The sequence below is a fragment of the Ranitomeya imitator genome, chromosome 6, assembly GCF_032444005.1.
Source record: "Ranitomeya imitator isolate aRanImi1 chromosome 6, aRanImi1.pri, whole genome shotgun sequence".
In the NCBI taxonomy this organism is placed as follows: domain Eukaryota; kingdom Metazoa; phylum Chordata; class Amphibia; order Anura; family Dendrobatidae; genus Ranitomeya; species Ranitomeya imitator.
Window position 1 is genome coordinate 188,882,274 of NC_091287.1, and position 20,386 is coordinate 188,902,659.

The 20,386-nt window shown below is 42.6% G+C and overlaps 1 protein-coding gene across 2 annotated transcripts in view; it reads right to left on the reverse strand.

Moving 5' to 3' along the window:
• Positions 1 to 20,386, reverse strand: part of HUS1 (HUS1 checkpoint clamp component) — a 118,994-nt gene that overhangs the window by 63,544 nt on the left and 35,064 nt on the right. The window lies entirely within an intron of this gene.

Consider the following 20,386-nt stretch of genomic DNA (forward strand, 5'->3'; position numbering starts at 1 on the left):
CTGCTCCCGGCTGTCAACGACTGGGGAATGAATGAGACGGAGCGGGCGCAGGCTCAGTAACTAGCGGTGATGTCACCGAGCCTGCGCTCCCTCACAGCCTGACCTGAGGTAACCTCTGCACCATGGGAAAATCTATTCTATCAATCTAGTCATTCTACCTATCTACAGGAAGTTGTTTTTTTTCTGTGTGCACTTAACTTTGTTGGCATGCACAAAGAGAAAAAAAAACGCATGAAAAAAAGTGGCAAAAGTGGGAATAAACGCACCAAAAAAGCACCTAAACCTGCGTTTTTGGCACTGCTTCTTTTCTGCCAAGATGATCAGGTTTTGCTGCAGAAAAAAAATGCAGCAAAAACGCCCTGTGTGAACTTACCCTTAGAGTGGGTCAGAGCCAGAGATACCAAACGTACTTTTTTTGGTTATTTTTTTTTACATAAATGAAATGTATTTATTGGCTTAATTTTTTTTTGTGTTCTTTATTTGAGGATTTTTTTTTCAACTATTACATTGTCCCATGATGGGGCATGACTGTATAGTGACAGATTGCTGATCTGACACTCAAATGCTTCTGCACTGCAGAGCATCAGAGCAGTGCCTGACAGGCAGAGGAGGCGGCGTGTCAGCTCTAGCTCTTAGCAGGTACTAACAAGCCACCTTCCCTGAAGGACCCAGTGACCATCTTGCGGCCAAGGGGTCACCATGGAGACTATCATCACAACGCGATCACAGTGTTGTGCTGATGGAAGAACCCAGACAGCCCTCTCCCTGTGCGATGCTCCTCAATGTCGCTGTCACAATTGACAGCGGCATCAGAGGGGTTAAGCGATCGCAATCGGTGATAGCACAGATTGTGAGGGTTGCTGTAGAGTGTCAGCTCTCACAGAGCTGACACCTGCACCCAATTACACCGGCCGTGAGCCCCAACGATCGCGGCACCCTACAATTACTGCGGTTTGCGGGAACATAGTTCCTGCATTGCCGTACATGCACAGTGCAAATCAAGAAGGGGTTAAGTCACATTGATCCTTTCCCATCCACTAATGGATCTCAATTGTCCTTGCACATCTCAGTAGGTGGACACTTAACAGATATATCCTGTCTACTAGTGGCCATATTTAATCCTGGATCGCATCTAAAGCAGCAATTTTTGCCTTATTTTAAAATGAAATTGGCAGCTTTAAAATGAGAACAGAATCACTAATGGCCTGGGTTGAGATGTAAATTAAATGTTGCAGGTGAATGCCAGCTTACACTCCCAACTCTCACTTCAAAATGGTGACTTTGTGTAAGTGTTCCCTTTATTTTTTTTGAGCAGTATATATATATATATATATATATATATATATATGTGACCGCTTCAGTGTGGAGGCAAGGAGCTCCACTATGGATAGTCCACTATGGGTCTGAACAGTTTAATTTAATTCCATTCTGCTGGCCAATCAAGACCACTTTTGACAGACTTCCATAGGGCAATCTGAGAGCCCAGGACCTACCATAAGATTTGATTCCTGACGAAGGCTCGTTTCTGAGCCAAAACGTTGGAAACCATTCTCTTTTGCACAAGATATATTAAAAAAAAAAAAACTTTGAAAGCAACAGTTCTGTCTTCACATTTTTGGAGTGTGCCGGGGTTAGATCTTTTGTATTTGGGTGGCTTATGACAGAAAATATCCAAGGGTGACACTAGGCTAAAAACTGCACACCTCTAGCACCTCAAGCCCACAGTCGTTTACTAACCCTTCAGATGCTTCACAGGTATTTTTTTTTCTCAAAGATTTTACTTTAGACCCTTTTTGTATTTTCACAACGGTAACAGGAGAAAATTAACCTCAAAAGGATAAAAAAAAAAATCAAATTTCTCCCACAAAGATGTTCTTTTAGCCTCAGTTTTTATTTTATCAAGGATAAGGCTACGTTCACATTCGCGTCTTTGGACGCAGCATCGTGGACGCAACGCACGACGCACGAAAGACGCATGTGAAACGCAGGCTTTGACGCATGCGTTCAACCTTTTTTTATATATATAGGGTCTTTTCAGTGTCTAGACACCGTCTATACACTTTAATTAAAGAACGCATGCGTCGTACAACGCACAACAACGCAAGTACATGCGTCTTCTGCGTTGCCAATACACTTCAATGGGGTTTTTGACGCATCGACGATGCAAATGCGACGCATGCGTTTTTTTTTTAAATTTTGGACGCAGAAAAAATGCAACATGTTGCGTTTGCCACGCCCTGGCAGGTGCGTCGAAACCACGCATGCGTCGCGAAACGCACCAAAACGCATGACAACGCATGCCCATGCGTCCCCAATGTTAAAGATAGGGACGCATGACGCATGTGTTGTTTTGCGGCGACGACGCTGCGTCCAAAGACGCGAATGTGAACGTAGCCTAACAAGAGAAATTGGACCCCAAAACTTGTTTTGCAATTTAGCCTGAGTGTTCCAATTCCCCAATGTGGTAAAACTACTTCTGAGGCACAGTGCAAAGCTCAGAAGGGAAGAAGCTCCATATTGGAGCTGAGATTTTGCTGAAATGGTCTGAGGGTGCCATGTCACATTACCAGAGCCCCTGAGGTGCCAGAACATCAGAAATGCCTCATAGGTGACCCCATTTTCATATTGACACCACATGTGCATCACAGAAATTTAGACCAAAGAAAGAATTACTACCGCTACAATGTTGTTTTAGCCCCAAATTTCTAAAATTTATAAGGGCCAATAGGAAAAAGTGGACTTCACAGGTTGTTATGCAATATCTCTTGATTGCGCTAATACCCTACATGTATTCAGGAACTACTTTTCAGCACAGTGGAAAGCTCACAAGGGAAGGAGAGCCATATTATAGTGTACATTTTAGTGTTACGGTTTGCGGGTACCATGACCCACTAGAAGTGCCCCTAAGGTGTCAGAACAACAGAACTCCCCAAAAGTGACCCCATTTTACAAACTACACCTCTCAATGAATTCATCTAAGAGTGCAGTGATCTTATTGACACCACAGGTCTGTCACAGAATTGTACACCATTGGGCAGGGAAGAAAAAATGACATTTACCAAAAAATTTTGCATTAGCCCCAGATTTTACATTTTTGTAAGGGAAAATGGATAAAAATGTCACCACAAGCTGTCACACAATTTCTGCTGAATGTGAAAATACCCTATATGTGGTTATACAGGACTACTTAGCCACAGAGCGAGACTCGGAATGGAAGGAGCGTCATTTGCCTCCGGATGCACATATTTTCATCGAATAGTTTGCAGACACCATATACAAAGTCCCTTTGTGCAGGAAGAGCAGAAGACCCCTCCCCCTCCAGTGATCTCATTTTGAAAATTACACCCCTGCCAAAAAAGTGGACACTAAATGTGATTTAGGCACAAGGTTGGGCTCAGAAGGGAGAGGAGCATTTGGATTCGGAAGCGTGAATTTGTTGGATTTCTTTCGGGGGGGGGGGGGGGCGGGGGGTGAGGAGCCATATTGCTTTTCCACAGGCTTTGTACTACCAGTAACATGGAAGCCCCCTATACTTCCATTGACAGATAAAGGACCCGAGTGGGGACTTGCTTTTTCTTGCGAATTGAGTTGAAGCTTTTTTGGGGGGATCATTTTACCTAAAATTTTAGATCAGATTTACATGCGCTGTACGCTGAGCAATTATTTTGGGGTTTCCATCTAAACCTCCAAGTGACTTGATTCACATGAAACCCCCCGAAGGATCCATTCATTATAATGAGGCAGCAGAGTTATTCTGGACTCAGTTTGGCCTCTGTTCAGCGGTATCCTTTTCAAAAGTGCACAAAATTGTGGCAGATCCCTCTTTTATGCCTAAAAAGACTGACACCGCCGGATCATAGGCTAGAACACATCCATAGTGCCCCCATCTGCCTCATAGGGAATCTTCCGCCAGGGGTTCCGTCTGAATCATGTGTTTCAGAGATTTATACGGAAATCTCGTAGTAAGCGCTCAGTGCAGGATAAATGTGAGCTGAGCCTTACTGCGATATTTGGGAATCAGAAAAAACACGGTAGATGAATAATTGGCTTTATTTTTTACGCATTTCATTGGGCGGTTAAAATGATTAGGCGACCTTAGTTTTCAGGATGGTGCTATTATAGCGATACCAGATTTATATAGGTTTTGTTTCTTTGGCTGCTGTTTTTTTGCAAAAAAGAAGCTTTTGCATCACCATGTTTTGAAAGCTATAATGTTTCCATATTTCTGCCGACAGTCATGTGAGGTGCTTGTTTTTTAGCAGACGAGTTGACATTTTTTATTGGTACCATTTTTTGATCACTTTCTATTCCTATTTTCAGGAGGCAGAATGAACAGAAAACGTTTTGCATGTGGTAAAATTAACAAGGCAGCTTTATTCTTCGGGTCAATACAACTGCAGCAATACCTCATTTATATCATAATTTAAGTTTTGCGCTTTTACGCAATAAAATTTTTTATAGAAAAAAAATCATTATTTTTACATCACTTTATTTTGAGAGCTATAACTTTAATTTTTCAGCTGATGGAGCTGTACGACAGCTTGTTTTTGCTGGACAGGACGTTTTCAGCTATACCATTTTTATTTACATTCATCTTTTTGATTGTTTTTTATTCCACTTTTTCCAGTGGCATGATGAAAAAGTCATAGTTACTCACCGATAACAGTGTTTCTCAGAGCCCATGACAGCACCACGGAGAGAAGGGGATCCGCCCTTCAGGGACAGGAAACCTACAGATAAAAGGGCGGTACCTCTCCCTCGCATCAGTTGGTTTACAGAGCATGGAGGACCGCCAGGTTAGTGACAACAAAAAATATATATGTACATTATAGTATTGCGTATCAGAGAAGGAACCCCGTGCCTATATTGGATTATACTATGTACATAAAAATGTACTCACCGCACTCGTGATGGGAGGGAATAAGCGGGTGCTGTCATGGGCTCTGAGAAACACCGTTATCGGTGAGTAACTATGACTTTCTCAGTCTTCCATGACAGCACCACGGAGAGAATTTCAGAGAATGGAAGCTTAGGGAGGGACCACGGCTTTGAAGGACTCTTATACCAAAGGTCAAATCAGATGTAGAGTTTAAATCTATTCTGCAGTGCCTAAAGAAGGTCCAAGGTGATGACTGGGTGGCCGCCTTGCAGATTTGTTCTATAGATACCTCTGACTTCTCTGCCCATGAGGTCGCTATAGCACTTGTAGAATGAGCTTTTAGACCATCCGGGATTGTGTTTCCCGTGGATGAGTAAGCCGGGGTTATCGCTTCCTTTATCCACCTTGCCAGGGTACCTTTGGATGCTTTAAGGCCCTTCCTTGGTCCCTGAAAACAGACAAAGAGAGATCCTTCCTACAGTTCTTGGTGGATTCTAGGTACTGGACTAGGCATCTTTTGACATCTAAAGTGTGGAATTTCTCCTCTTTACTATTTCTGTGATTTGGGCAGAAGGAAGGAAGGACTACTTCTTGGGACCTGTGGAACCGAGATGCCACTTTAAATATGCTTGTTCAGGTTTTAATATAACCCTATCATCTATGATCTTCGTGAATGGGGATGTTGCCGATAGGGCCTGAATGTCACTCACTCTACGGGCCGATGTTAAGGCTACCAGTAGTATGGTCTTTAAAGATAAAATTTTAAGGAGGCACGGTCTGTCTATCGACTCAAAGGGGGTCCTGTCAGGGCGGATAGAACCAGATTCAGATCCCAGGATGGTAGTTTTTGGCTGCCGCTTTGATGAATCTTTCTACCCAAGGGTTGCCTGCAATATCCTGAGTATAAAGTGCACCTAAGGCTGCTACCTGAACTTTTAACGTGCTGACCGCTAGGCCTTTCTCTAGACCTTTTTGTAAGAATTTCTGTAATTGAGGCACCTTCCTGGATCTTTACCCTGGAGGTGGATAGGAATTTTCTCCAGGTTTTACCGTAAGTTATAGTGGTAACTATTTCCTACTCTTTTGTAGTGTTTAAATCAGTTCATCTGAGAACCCTCTTTCCCTCAGCAGTGACCTTTCAAATTCCATGCTGTTAAATGGAGGTTCGCTGCTTGAGGGTGTAAGATCGGTCCCTGGGACAGGAGGTCAGAGATGTCCGGTAGGACCCAAGGGTTGGTGATGGATAGTATCCTCAGGCAAGAGAACCAGGTTGTCTTCAGCCAGAATGGGGCTATTAGTATCATACTTGCCCTGTCTTCTCTGACTTTCCGTATTACTGCTGGTACAAGGATGATCGGGCAGGGGGGGGGAGAAGGCGTATGTCAGATTCTGAGTCCATGTGAGCATAAAGGCATCTAGAACCTGAGGGTTCCCCTTGGGATTGAGGGAGCAGAAGACTTCTGCTTTTTTGTTCTTCTGATCGGCAAACAAGTCTATCGTTGGGGTTCCCCACATCTTTGTTATTTCTTGAAAGATGGATTAATTTAAGACCCATTCGCCTTGTTTTAATCGAGTACGATTGAGATAATCCATCTTCTGATTTTCTACCCCGTGGATATGAAGTGCCGAGAGTGATATAAGATTCTCTTCTGCTAGTCTGAGGATCCTGGAGGAGGTGTTCATCAGGGTTCGGAACCTGGTACCTCCCTGATGGTTTACGTAAGCTACTGCTACTTGATTGTCCGAAAATATGCGGACATGTTGACCCAGTGGGTCATTTGCATTGTAGCTGTTCCATCCTGCATGTTCTACATGGATATTTTCTCTCTGAATCCTGCTCATACAGGTACTATGCAGATGATCAGGTTTTTAAATACATCAGATAGGTATTATATACATTAGATAGGACTGCTCTATTATGGGTATTGGTGGAGCAGCTTAACATACTTTTTTTGCAAAAAAAATTAACTAAATACCCTGTATTTTTTGATTTTTTGACTAGCACTTGCTTATTTACTGTGACTTTTTTACAACAGAGTATTTTTTGACCTCTCTGTGCGCTTTTGTGTCTTCAAGTTCTTTGGTGGTGTGAACAGGTTTCTACAGACTTGTTCACTGTACAAGTAGCCCATGTGTTTTTGGTTTTATGTTGACCTAGTAGTTGGGGTAGGAAGAGAGCCTGACCCACAGCCCATAGCTCTCTCTTTCTGATTCGAAGAAGCTTTCAGCTCCTGATTTTCCCATGTTCCTTGAGTAAATTGATTGCTAGATTGTTCATGTGGGCTCCCCATCCCATGGGGCTTGCATCTGTCGTAATTATATGGGATATCCTTGTTACCCAGGGGATCCCTTTGGACAAGTTGTGGACATTTGTCCACCAAAGTAGGGAATGAGTAGACGAGGAATTTAGAGTCAGTTGTCCTTCTAAGTGGCCTCTTAATTTGTACTGATTGTCCAGTATATCCCATTGTAGAGGACTTGTGTGTAGCTGGGCCCACTGTACCGCCGGTAAACAAGCTGAGAGGGAGCCCAAAAGTGACATTGCTTTCCTTAGGCTATGTGCACACGTCAGGATTTCTGGCAGAAATTTTCCTGACAAAAACCGGACATTTCTGGCAGAAATCCGCATGCGTTTTTACCGCGATTTTACCGCGTTTTTGGTGCTTTTTTTCCAAATGCATAGAATAGCGGGAAAAACTCAGAAAATTCGCAAAATTAATGAACGTGCTGCTTTTTTTTTACCGCGATGCGTTTTTTTCGCGGAAAAAAACGCATTATGTGCACAAAACATGCAGAATGCATTCTAAATGATAGGATGCATAATGTATGCGTTTTTAATGAGTTTTTATAGAGTTTTTACAGCGAAAAAAACGCGAAAAAACCTGAACGTGTGCACATAGCCTTAATGTCATGGAAGGATTTTGTACGGCTTTCGTTACAATGTATAGGATGTTCTGTTTTGCGTACTGGAAGGCAGCATTCTTGTTTTTGTGAGTCTAGTGTTAGGCCTAGAAATAGGGATTTTTGTGTTACTCACCGTAAAATCCATTTCTCCGAGACGCTCATTGGGGGACACAGGACAGTGGGTGTATGCTTCTGCCGCCAGGAGGCTGACACTAAAGGTACCTTCACACATAACGATATTGTTAACGATATCGTTGCTATTTGTGACGTAGCAACGATATCGTTAATGAAATCGTTATGTGTGACAGCGACCAACGATCAGGCCCCTGCTGGGAGATCGTTGGTCGCTGAATAAAGTCCAGAACTTTATTTGGTCGCTGGACTCCCGCTGACATCGCTGGATCGGCGTGTGACACCGATCCAGCGATGTCTTCACTGGTAACCAGGGTAAACATCGGGTAACTAAGCGCAGGGCCGCGCTTAGTAACCCGATGTTTACCCTGGTTACCATGCTAAAAGTAAAAAAAAACAAACACTAGATACTTACCTACCGCTGTCTGTCCTCCAGCGCTGTGCTCTGCACTCCTCCTGTACTGTCTGTGAGCCGGAAAGCAGAGCGGTGATGTCACCGCTCTGCTTTCCGGCTCACAGACAGTACAGGAGGAGAGCAGAGAAGCAGAGCACAGCGCTGGAGGACAGACAGCGGTAGGTAAGTATCTAGTGTTTGTTTTTTTTTACTTTTAGCATGGTAACCAGGGTAAACATCGGGTTACTAAGCGCGGCCCTGTGCTTAGTAACCCGATGTTTACCCTGGTTACCGGCATCGTTGGTCGCTGGAGAGCGGTCTGTGTGACAGCTCTCCAGCGACCAAACAGCGACGCTGCAGCGATCCGGATCGTTGTCGGTATCGCTGCAGCGTCGCTTAATGTGAAGGGGCCTTAAGTAAACTTGAAAAAAAGTTAGCTCCTCCTCCATCGTATACACCCTGACACTGGCTACCAGAGACTCCAGTTTGGTGCAAAAAGCAGTAGGAGAACAAAACACAAAAAATAATATAACAGCATAAATACAGAAACTTTATGTCTAGAAAAGATCCTACTGACTAATGTAATCATATACAACCAAAGCAGCCATAAGGCTACCAGGGAGGGAGCTGTGTCCCCCAATGAGCGTCTCGGAGAAAAGGATTTTACGGTGAGTAACACAAAAATCCCTATTTCTCCTTCGCCTCATTGGGGGACACAGGACAGTGGGATGTCCTAAAGCAGTCCCTGGGTGGGAAAAATAACTCACCAGTAAAAGACATCCAGATGATGGTTGTCTATAAATGCGCCACTGCCGCTTGAAGAATCCTTCTACCCAGACTTGCATCTGCAGAGGTCTGGGAGTGGACATTATAATGTTTGACAAACGTATGCAGACTAGACCAGGTCGCAGCCTTGCAAACCTGTTCTGCTGAGACCTGGTGCCGAGTGGCCCAGGAAGCCCCCACCACTCTAGTCGAATGAGCCTTGATTCCGGCCGGAACCGTCATGCCCATGGTGCGATAAGCCTCCTGAATGGTCGCCCTTATCCACCTGGCCAGGGTAGATTTTGAAGCAGCGCATCCCTTCCTGCGACCCTGCGGAAGGACAAACAGAGCATCTGTCTGGCGAAGATGAGCCGTTCGGGAAACGTACCTCCTCAGAGCCCTTACCAGATCCAACGTATGGAGAGCTTTTTCTACACGGTGCGTAGGTGCCGGACAAAAAGAGGGCAGAACAATATCTTCATTGATGTGGAATGATGAAACAACCTTCGGCAAAAAGGACGGTGCTGGTCTGAGAACTACCTTGTCCTGATGAAAATGCAGAAAAGGGGGACGACAAGAAAGGGCTGCCAGCTCCGATACCCGTCTTATGGACGTTATGGCTACTAAAAATACGACTTTCCAAGAAAGAAACATCAAAGAAACATCTTGAAGAGGCTCAAAAGGAGCGTTCTGTAAAGCCCTTAAGACCAGATTAAGGTCCCAAGCTTCCAGAGGAGTCCTATAAGGGGGGACCTTATGAGCGACTCCCTGGAAAAAAATCCTGACCTGACGATTAGTAGCAATCTTGCGCTGAAAAAGGACTGATAAAGCCGAAATCTGGCTTTTAAGGGAACTTGGAGCAAGCCCAGAATCCAGGCCTGCTTGAAGGAAGGCTAGAATGTTTGGAACGGAAAAACGCAGAGGAGGCAGCCCGCACTCTCTACACCAGGAAAGAAACACCTTCCAAGTGTGATAATAAATCTTGGCCGAGACGGGCTTACGTGCACTGATCATGGTATCCGCCACTTCTTGAGAAAACCCTGCCTGGGTTGAAACCCAAGATTCAACGGCCAGGCCGTCAAACGTAGGACCTCTGAGTTCTGGTGGTAGATCGGCCCTTGAGATAGAAGATCCGGCCGATCGGGGAGCCGCCAAGGAACCCCGGCGAGAAGTTGTACCAGGTCTGCATACCAGGTCCGTCGTGGCCAATCCGGAGCGATCAGGATGGCCGGCACTCTCTCTGATTTGATTTTCTTGATTACTCTCGGGAGCAGTGCCAGAGGGAACAGATAAGAGAGATGAAACTGGTTCCAAGACAATACCAGCGCATCCATGGCGATCGCCCGGGGGTCTCGGTACCGAGAGACAAAACTGGGCACCTTGGCATTCATCTTGGATGCCATTAGATCCAAGTCCGGAGTCCCCCAAAGATGGCATATCTGCAAAAATACCTCGGGATGGAGAGACCACTCCCCGGAGGCCAGACCCTGACGGCTTAGGAAATCTGCCGCCCAGTTTTCTTCGCCCGGAATGTGGATCGCTGAGATCACAGAGTGATTTCTCTCCGCCCAGAGTAGAATTTGTTTTACCTCCTGCATGGCTGCCTTGCTGCGGGTGCCCCCCTGGTGATTTATGTAGGCTACCGCTGTGGCGTTGTCCGATTGAATTCGGACAAGGCGACCTGCCAGAAGATGGTGGAAATGTAACAAGGCTAGTCGAACTGCTCGAATGTCTAAGATATTGATGGGGAGATTTGATTCCCGAGGAGACCAGCGTCCCTGAGCTGTGTGATGAAAAAACACCGCTCCCTGTTAAATATTAATTATTCTTATTTTTATTCTGTACCGAGCACATGGTTTCTTGCTGACACTATCAAAAGCTATTTCTGTGTATGTAGCTCAGAGTATAAGTTAACTCCATATACAGAGAACACGTGATCTGTAGAAACCATATATAAACGTCTCTTAGGAGGGGGTGGGGGTTTTTTTGTCACGTGGGACGGTCACCTCCCTTCCTTCATCATCATTCTCCATGGACATGAGACAAGACACGAGGAACAACAGCTGTTAGCTACTCCATGCCATGATGACTTCAGACTTTCACACAGACAGATGACTTCTACCATTTTACCTTTTAAAGATGAGTAACAGGAGAAGCGCTGATATCTACACATGGACACTCTGTTTGTAATTGTTTCATCTACCTTTTATGTTTTTGCTGCGATGGTGGATAATTCAATAAACCACTATACTTTCGTCAGAATATCATGACATTTTTCTTTTAAGAATAACGCACCTGGTTAAGTCTTGATTAGATATTTTTGCGCAATAACGATTTTTAACATTTGGCCAAGCCAGCCAGTTTTGATTTTTTGTGCTATTTTTGCGTGAATTTCCTTCTTCTTGCACACGGGGGAAGACAGAAGAGTTCCGCTAGATTGTGCAAGTATTCAGGAATTCCACTTCAAAATTTCAAGTCACAAAGATCTCACAAGAACCTACGAATGACGGAGACTAACAGGTGTTGTACGGATTGACAGCAAGCACTGGTAGTGCTGAAGAACAGACGTGCTAAAAATAGCCGTGCTGAAGTCCGGAGCCCAGCGTTGTAAAAGCAAAGGGACTACAAGCTGAGATTTCAAGGTAAGACAAATGGATTTGATAAATTCATATTCTAAATCAAGTCAGATAGAATTTGTAAGTTTGTACGGATCTAGCTTAGAAATATTTTGGTCTAATTTATTTGCAGAATGCAGAACTGCGAATTTGAATTTAGATTCTAAGCTAATGTTTAGGAAAAAAGAAAAAGAGCAACTTAAAAATATTTTACATATGGTTTATGTATTTAACGAGTTTGTGACAGAGAAGTCCAAAAAAGACAGTGTAGAAAGAATTTCTAAGGAAACGAATGATGTTCCCAAGATTGACTGTAATGAGAAGAGTGAGAAAGATGTGACGCACGTATCTGTGATGACGATGACCACCCAAAGTGACATTGACTTTGTGACACAAAATGAAAAACAAGATGGAGGAAGTGAAGGAGACATGACAATTGACAAAGATGATCTACGAGGGACAGATGTACAAGGGCCACTAAAAATAGACGACTCAGAGGCCCAACTCCAACTTAAATCTAGGAAAATCCTGCTAAAATTATGCAAAATCATTCCTGCATATGATGCCAAAATCCATGTGTGCAGAAATTCAGAGATATTTGAAAGTTTTGCTGATAAGTTTGATTTGACTAATCAGGAGAAAAATAATTTGTTTAAAATTTGGCTGCCAGTAACTTTTATCAGAAGATATTCATTAGAAATGCAGAATGAGGAGTATGAAAATATGACTGATGTAGAAAGATTAAGAATTTTGATTTTCTGTGGATTAAAAGAAAATTATCCAGATCTTGATATTCTTCTAAAATTGAAGATTGGCCAGAAAGAATGTACTTTTACATTCATGTCCATTTTTGAAAGGATTTATAAATTGGTCTGTACGAATTTGAATCAACAATCCATGATAAATTGTTTTGTAAACAAGTTTAAATTCTTAAATCCTGTATCTCGTATAATTGCTTCACAGAAAAATTCCTTATACGAATGCGCAAAATCCCTAGATTTTTCTAGAAAACACGAGAATCTTGAAAGGAAAGCAAATCACACTAAGTTTTTGAAACCAGGCAGAATTCAATCTTATCAAAAGCCAAAATCAAAATCTCCAAAACTGATCCAAAATCACATCTATGAAGTACGAAGAAAATTACATATTTGCTACAAACCCTATGAAAAGATTCAGGAGTCTATTAAAGAAATTTCTCTGAAAGATTTAAAATCTGAAGGCTCAGATCTGTCTCTAAAGATGGCGGAAACTGACAGACGGAAGCAGGTGAGTATCCCAGGGGGAGCTCAGCTGAACACTCCATTATCACAGCAGCTCTTCAAAGAGTCCATAGGGTTAAAACTGACCTTACTAAATACAGCATTTCAGATAATCGACAGAGAGTTACATTTTGGGATAGGAATTGGCTAAATATGTAATTATATTATATGATGAGTTATACAATGTATTATTTATTAATATGTAATTATTTTATTCAATATAATTCTGCAGTTATATATATTAATATAGTATACAGTAAATACTGTAGCATATTTGTATAAATAGAGATTATATTAACTGTATTTTTATATATATAGTGAAATAATTAAAATTTACTCCAGTAAAAAATATTTAGAATTACATTTTAAATACATTTATTAAATATATACATATGTATAAGATATCTAAATTATTTTGTTTTGAAATAAATATGAAATTAACCTTTATCTTTCATTTCCCTTAGAATTTTACTTTCAAAGCGAGGATTGAACAAAAAATACCTGTTTCATGAATTTATGTCTTATTCACACAGGAAGCTATATTAACTGCATGATTTATATATATATATATATTTAACACTTAAAATAATATATCTAATAACCTAAAAATGTGTGTACTACATGTAAATTTTCTTTCTGTAATAATCTAAAACGTGTTTTTTTTTTTCCTCCCACTGCATGGTGTGACATATGTGAGTTAAGGAATATCATATAGCCTTGATTTTTAACTTTAGGAATTTTCCTCAGCCTTTACTTGCATTCAACCGGATTCAGTTACAGGCTTGTTCCAGGATTAGCTGTGAAACATTCAACTCGGGTTTCTGTAAATGGAGGAGTCCTTTCTATAGGTTAAAACATACTGTTACATAATATTTGGGGAATATTCAAAGGAATATTAGAATACTAAATTTAATAGATTACAATGCGCATTGATTGATAATTAGGATACAATATTTTGGGTTAATATACATGTTTTTTATTCTTTGTATGTGAAATGTATTGTGAACGTCTATGTGTGTCACAGTTTGAGTGACAGATAACAGAGAATATGGGCAGCTGCTAAGAGTGAACCTAATGCTAAGTGTGTAATGTAAGAGTGACCAGAGCGTGGTATGTGGAATGTGTATGCACAGTTTGACTGAGGCCTCATGATTTATGGTATGTTTGAAAGAAGAAGGAAAAAACAACAACTTTGTGTTTAATTTAATAATAGCATTCAGTTAAATTATTAGAATATTAAGATATATTTAAATATTATTATGCAACATATATTTCTTTGGTGATTATTATTTAATAAGTACAATAATACATCAATATGATTTTTCTAGAAAACCTACATTTAGAATAATTTTTCCAAATTATAATTTTTTCATATTCAGTGTTTTTTTATAGTTACATAGATAAGTACACATCTTCAAACAAATATATGGCACAAGCTGATATGACAGTTCTAAAAATAATGATTTTTCACTTGGGTTTTTACAAATTAATTTTTTTCATAAAATAATATTTTTTGATATTAAGGGGGAAATGTGTTTTTGATCCTGATCACATCATCACATTTCATCAATACCTCTTCTTCACACATTTTAATAAAGAAGAAATATGAATAAGGTATTATTGGATATAATAACAATAAATATTATAAAAGTCATTTTTTCCTCTAATGAAGGGTATTATATGCAAAGTTGCATAATTTCAATATTTTGGTGATCCAAGGTTATGACAACATCTACATGAGGAAAATATTAAGGGAATGTGTTACTGAAACATAATCTCAGCATTTGTCATCAACATATAAAGGCCTTATTTTTATTTTTATTTTTTATTCTCATTTTTATTTTTCATTTTTTTTCCACTTTTCTTTCAATTTTTATTTTTCATTCTTATTTTTCATCAAGGAAAAATCTATATTTCATAAAGTAATGTCTAATACAAGAATATTGCTTGATCAAATATAGTGATCATATGGTTTCATTATATAAGAAATGTTTCAATTCTGAGTTAAATACAACAATTCATTCATTCATTCATTTATTTATTCATATATATATTCTTATTTTGGTTCATGACTATACATACTTACATATTATTGGTTTACTGAACATAAATTAATAAAGTTTTAATAATAAATATCAGCACTTGTTACATAAAAGACACACTGACATCTATGGGTTCAAAAAGAAATTACACCTATGACATAAAAATGTCCTATCACATGAAGAATATGGTTAATAATATACTATCATTTATCATTTATTATTATTATTATTATTTTATTTTTCCAAATATAAACTCCATTTTAATATCATTTAATAATTATATGAATATTATTGATTGCTATGGTACGCTGTGATATTATAAGTTAGGGAAATTACCAGATTTGGTATAGAATAGGGAATGAAGACTTCAATCAAGATACTAAAGACGTTAATAAAGATTTTATATTTTTCTAAATTCAATTGATTTTTAAAAATTGCAAGAAGAAAAGCCGTTATCCAGAAGTTCCACAAGGTAATAATGCTATGATTTCTGAGTAATAATAGACTGTGTCAAATACAATTCATGTCACTACTGACAACAACTACAGCATCCATCACTGACAACTGAGTACAGTATCAAAGATGAACTGTGTTATTACGTTCCAGTGGTTTCCTATCACCTATAAGACTTCCATGAAAGCTGGTGAACACTCAGGTAATTGTCAGGACGATACAATAACCCTGACATGTGTCCTGTGCACTAAGGACTGGTTATGGTGCTATGTTTAGCAAGGAAGAGTCAATGTAACCCTTGCTGTGCTGACCAAAGACGTCACACCTGTCCCAAGACCAGTGCGGACGATATGAGGATTCCAGATGATTTCCAAGGCGAGCCAATGTAAGTCCAGGTCTCTAAAAGTGACACTGCACAGATATTAAAGCTACATTTCATCTATGGACTTTGTTTTCTTATCAACATTTGAATTTATGGACTTTGATTGACACATGACACACGGTCTCTACATATCTACATGCTATCATCTATTGCAAAAGACATATTAAAGATTGTTTGAAAGAACCAAGAAGAAGAACCAAGATGAAGACCAGATGACATCAGATGACATCACACCTGAGATGCTTCAAGTAGATATAGGGAAGTATAATATATATTTTATATGAATATTAGTCACGGCTTACCATAACATGAATTACCATAACATGAATTACCATAACATAAATTACCATAACATGAATTTACATATCATTATATTATTGAGAACATATAACGATATTATTATTAATAATATTATTTATTACATCATTTTGCCAAAGAAGAAAGAAGATTTTATTAATATTTTAATTTGAGGGTTCCAATCAATGTCTGTCACCCTCAAAAGGGGGAATTGTTAAATATTATTCTTATTTTTATTCTGTACCGAGCACATGGTTTCTTGCTGACACTATCAAAAGCTATTTCTGTGTATGTAGCTCAGAGTATAAGTTAACTCCATATACAGAGAACACGTGATCTGTAGAAACCATATATAAACGTCTCTTAGGAGGGGGTGGGGGGTTTTTTGTCACGTGGGACGGTCACCTCCCTTCCTTCATCATCATTCTCCATGGACATGAGACAAGACACGAGGAACAACAGCTGTTAGCTACTCCATGCCATGATGACTTCAGACTTTCACACAGACAGATGACTTCTACCATTTTACCTTTTAAAGATGAGTAACAGGAGAAGCGCTGATATCTACACATGGACACTCTGTTTGTAATTGTTTCATCTACCTTTTATGTTTTTGCTGCGATGGTGGATAATTCAATAAACCACTATACTTTCGTCAGAATATCATGACATTTTTCTTTTAAGAATAACGCACCTGGTTAAGTCTTGATTAGATATTTTTGCGCAATAACGATTTTTAACACTCCCCAACCCAGGAGACTGGCATCTGTGGAAACCACTAGCCAATTGGTTGGGGGGAAGGGCTTCCCCCTGAGTAGAGATGAGCTGTTTAGCCACCAAGAGAGGGCCAGCCTGGCCTGGAGAGACAACCGAAATCTGCGGTTGAGGAACAGAGGATTTCTGTTCCACACTGATAGGATTGCTTGTTGGAGGGGTCGAAGATGAAGCTGCGCAAACGGAACCGCCTCTATAGTTGCAACCATCTTTCCTAACACCCTCATGCCAGACCGAATCGTATGAGGGCCCGGTTGTTGAAGATTCTTCACTTCCCGCCGAAGGGCTAGGACCTTGTCCTGGGGAAGGATTGATAGGGCTTGAGAGGTGTCGAAAATCATGCCTAAAAATGAGATTTTCCGGGACGGCTGTAGGGATGACTTCCTTAAATTTACCAGCCAACCTAGACGAGAAAGGGTGTCCAGAGTGAAGCCGACATTTTCCCTGCAAGATTGAAAAGTCGGTCCCTTGATCAGCAGATCGTCTAGGTATGGCAAGACAACTATACCTCGGGAGTGCAGAATGGATACCACAGTAGACATGACTTTTGTGAACACCCTGGGAGCGGAGGCCAGCCCGAAGGGTAATGCCGTGAATTGAAAGTGTAGATTGTTTACGGCAAACCGGAGAAATCTTTGATGAGGTGGAAAGATGGGAATATGTAGATAAGCATCCTGAATGTCTACTGAGGCCAAAAACTCTCCCTTTTCCAGAGAGGCGATGACTGACCGGAGAGACTCCATCCGAAAGTGACGAACGCGGACAAACCTGTTTAAGAGTTTGAGATCTAGGATAGGCCTCACTGCTCCGTCCTTTTTGGGCACTACAAAAAGATTGGAATAAAAGCCCTGAAACCTTTCCTCCCTTGGAACAGGAGAAATGACACCGCTGATACGAAGGAACTTTATGGAATTGAACAGGCTTTGACGGAGAGACTCGCACCTGGGAAGACGGGATGGGAAGAAACGGGGAGGAGGCAGCTGAACCAGCTCTATTTTGTACCCTGATGATACGAGCTCTCCAACCCACCGGTCGTGGATTACCTGAAGCCAGACCTGGCGAAATAAAAGACGTCCGCCTACTTTGTTGGAGACACCCAGAGGAGGCCTCCAGTCACTTAGCCGAAAATCTTTGAGTCCTAGATCCTCTTGATCTAGTAGACTGGGAACGCATTCTTCCCCCTTGGCTGGCCGTATAAGAGATCCGACCGTCTCGGTCCTGATTGAGTCGACCCTGCGCAGGAGAGCCTGATGCTGGGGCCCATCTAACATTGCAAAAGGTTCTAAACGGGCCTGAAATTGGCGACGAAAAGGCTGTCTAGCCCTCTGCCGAGGAAGAAACTTACTTTTCCTTCCTGTGGAGTCAGAAATGAGCTGATCCAGCTTCTCTCCGAACAAACGACGACCCTGATAAGGTAGGGATGTAAGAGATTTTTTAGAGGTAGAATCAGCCCGCCAGGACCTTAACCAAAGGGCCCTTCTGATGGCAATAGCATTAGACGCAGCCGAAGAAGCACAATCTGCTGCATCTAGGGATGCGTTAATCAGATAGCTACCAGCCAGTGCTACCTGAGATGACATTTCCGCCAATTCTGCTGACAAATTACCTTCTTGAAGAGCCTTTGATAACGACTCCGACCAAGCTATCATAGTCCTGGCAACCCAAGTTGCCACAAAGGAAGGAAAAAGTGCCGAACTTGAGGCCTCAAAGAAGGAACGAGCCAAGCTCTCTATAAGACGATCCGTAGGATCCTTAATTGATGAGCCATTAGGCAGAGATAGCAACGTGCTAGAAGCTAAACGGGACACTGGAGGATCTACAGAAGGATTTTCTGCCCATTTACTACAAAGTTCCGAAGCAAAGGGATACCTAGCCTTCAGAGCTTTTTGCCCTGAAAAGCGCTTGTCCGGGTGCTCCCGGTTGCGTCGAATCAGGTCCTCAAACTCAGGGTGAGAGGAAAAAACCCTATGGGCCCGTTTAGCCCGCTTAAAAGAGACCTTATGATCAGAGGATGAGGAGAGCTCGTCCTCTATCCCTAAAGACTGATTGACAGCCTCAGTTAGGCTATCTACAGACTCCTGAAACCCAGGATTCTCAAAATTAAGGGACCCTTCTGACTCGTAGTCAGTCTCAACTTCCCCGCTCTCAGCAGGGGAAGGAGAACGAGATACGGAACTCCAGGATGCGGAAGCACCTGAATGCCTGGGCGACGCTGTGCGAATCCGCTTACCATGCGTCTGTCTAGAGTGAGCGCGGCCCCTGCAGGCCGATGGCTCCTGAGACTCCGCGACCCTCTCCGAGACAGATGGACTACCGGCCCTGACTGCCGGGGTCTGCAGAGATTTGATTGCTTCCGTAAGGGACGCCATGGATTGTGACAAGGACGTGACCCATTCCGGCGGAACTGCCCCAGCATCTGCTTGAGGGACCGGAGCCAGAGAGACTACAGGAGGACTGGCAGGGGGGGGGGGGGGCTCCTGGGCGCGTTCAGAGTCACAGGCCTCGCAGAGGCGATTACTTTGGGCGTGTGGAAAAGGGGCATGGCAAGATACACAACCGGTAAAAAGAACCGTGTGAGTCTTAACCCTTCTAGACATAGTAATCCGTAAAGCTACACCCAGGGCCAGGGACTGGGACAAAAAGAATGCTTCAGCCAGATGGAGGGAGAAGCACTTACCCCAGTCCTGTGTCCCCACGAGTACAGTGATGGATCCTGAAAGCACGACGCGGAGCCCAAAAGCGCTGCCTTATATGCGCAGCAGGCCTTAGGGGGGAGGGACCACCAATCAACGCTGCGGCCTGGAGCAGGCCCGAAGCCGGGGCCTCAATTTTTCCCCAGAGAAAGCAGAAGCCGGAACCGGAAGTGACGCGCCGGAGGGGGCGGGGCCTCACAGCGCGCCGACCGGAAGTCCCAGGCTCCAGGCAGGACGCTACCCCACGCCCGAAGGAGGCTAGGCAAGGCCTGAAGCCTCTGGGGGGATAGCAGCACCGCCGCATAATACCGCCGCCTTTAACGCTGCAGCGCCGGAGTCTCAACACTGCAGCGCTGGAACACGCTGCCAGAGCCGAAACACGCTGCAGCGCCGCAGACTTAACGCCGCCGACTCACACCATCCGAGAAGGAGCCACTGCAGCGCTGGAGGAAAGACAAAAAAGGCACCGCGCTCCCGGAGGACGCAGCAGCAGGTAATGCCAGGAGTCCTCCCTTTGTCACACCGCACTCCAGAGAGGGGGGAGACAAATGACGGTGCAGGAACCCTATCTCCATTATCCCCAGGATAAGGAGAGGGACCGTCCACCACCCCAGCTAACACCACCGAGCAGGGGTGTAGGAATCAGGGGGGAACACACGGACATCTACGGGCACCTGTACAGCCTGGAGTCTGCTACCTCAGGGTGGTCAGGGCCAAGTCCGGTGCAGGATCCCACGTAGCGGGAAGGGATACGTGGAAAAGTTTGCACGTACTTGCCCGTTGATGGTTTGGGGAGA